Source organism: Triticum aestivum, chromosome 2D (assembly GCF_018294505.1).
Source record: "Triticum aestivum cultivar Chinese Spring chromosome 2D, IWGSC CS RefSeq v2.1, whole genome shotgun sequence".
NCBI lineage: Eukaryota > Viridiplantae > Streptophyta > Magnoliopsida > Poales > Poaceae > Triticum > Triticum aestivum.
The window spans coordinates 457,786,091-457,787,662 of record NC_057799.1 but is presented as its reverse complement, the minus strand read 5'-3'; positions in this window follow the sequence as shown (position 1 = coordinate 457,787,662).

Genomic DNA, 1,572 nt, shown 5'->3' with positions numbered 1-1,572 from the left:
ATATTATTTGCTAGTTGGCCGAAGGGCGGTTGAATCTAGGATTTGGGGGGAATTTTTGGGTGGGGGGAGGATTTTCGCGTGGTGGGCGGGGGGAGTTTGGCGCATGGTCGGTTTCTCCAAGTGCAGTCCCACGTGTCAGTGAAGAGGCAAGCCGAAGCGCGTTCCGTTTGCGTGAGCCATGTGCAGGACCGAACGTGTGTGGGGTGCAATGCGATCGCGACAGGGGTGCTGTGAGTGTACCGCCTTTTTTCCTTTTAAACTAGGTGCTTCGCCCCCTCAAAAAAAACTTGTTGCTTCGCGCGATCCATCGATACTACTACTAGTAATCCGGTAATCCCGACTAAAACGACGCGGCCGGGTCTTTTCCCGCGCGATATGCTGGGAGGTTGGCTTAGTTGGGTTTTTTAGGATGAGTAATGCTACACCTACGTAATCCCAGTTAAGCAATTAACATAATGTGAAACGTGTGAGCTGTTGATTGTAGATTGGGGGGAGGGAGGGGCCCACCACCATGAAAATCAGGGGAGGAGAGAGAGAGAGGCAATTTATGTTAACCCTTTCGTAGGTTCCCGTAGATGTAGAAAGATGTGAAATGCGTGAATGTGCATTTGCAGATAAGGCCCTCCCTCGTTCATCCTTTTCTCCCACAAGATCTTGATCTTCCGTGTAACGCACGGGCATCTTGCTAGTACTCCAACAATATACTATATTATTGTGAACGTTCATATACACCGGCCGAGATTAATGCAAACACGGCAGATTTTCATTACATTTCGAACTTTTATAGGACAGAAAAATAAACGAAACCCGACCCTAAACCTATTCTACGGCGGCGACCGACGTCCTCCATCTGAGATCTCTATGTACGGGGGCGGGGTTCATGTAACATCCCAAATTTTCAATTTGGAATGTTATACATAGATCACCATTGCATATCATGTTTTATTGCATTTTGAAAAATCCTCGATAAATCCTAAGCAACTCAAGGACCCTCGGAGAGAGTTGGGGATTTTCTCAAATTTTCTTATTTGATTTTCAAACGAGGATTGGGATTTTAATTATTTTTCTCTCCGGAAAATATTTCATTTTAAAAATAAACGAGAGGAGAAAATATGACTTCTCCAAAACATTTGAAATAATGGAGGAAAAATGTTAAAATCATTATTTGGAATTTATTGGATTTTATTTGCAATTTTTATTGCATTTAAAAATATGCATGTTTTCAAAATATTTATTTTTGACTTTAAAAATGTTCACCCTATTCTAGATTTTCTAACAAGACGGGGAAAATTTATTTCATATTTTTCTGATTTTTATTTAGTTTTCTACGCAATATTTTCCGTGGAACATATTTTAAAAAAAACGCGCTTGCCCGACTGGGCCGAGGCCCAGCCGAAGCCAGGCCGGCCCGCCCCGTCGCCTTCCTCCTCCCGCACGCCGACGCGCCGCCGGAGTCCGCCGCCCGCACGCTTCCCGAGCCCGACCCCTTCCCCAAGCCTCCTAGCACCCCCCTTGCTATATATAGCCCCCCCTCCATTTTCGCCGCCACCATCGCCGGAGGAGCCGCCCGCC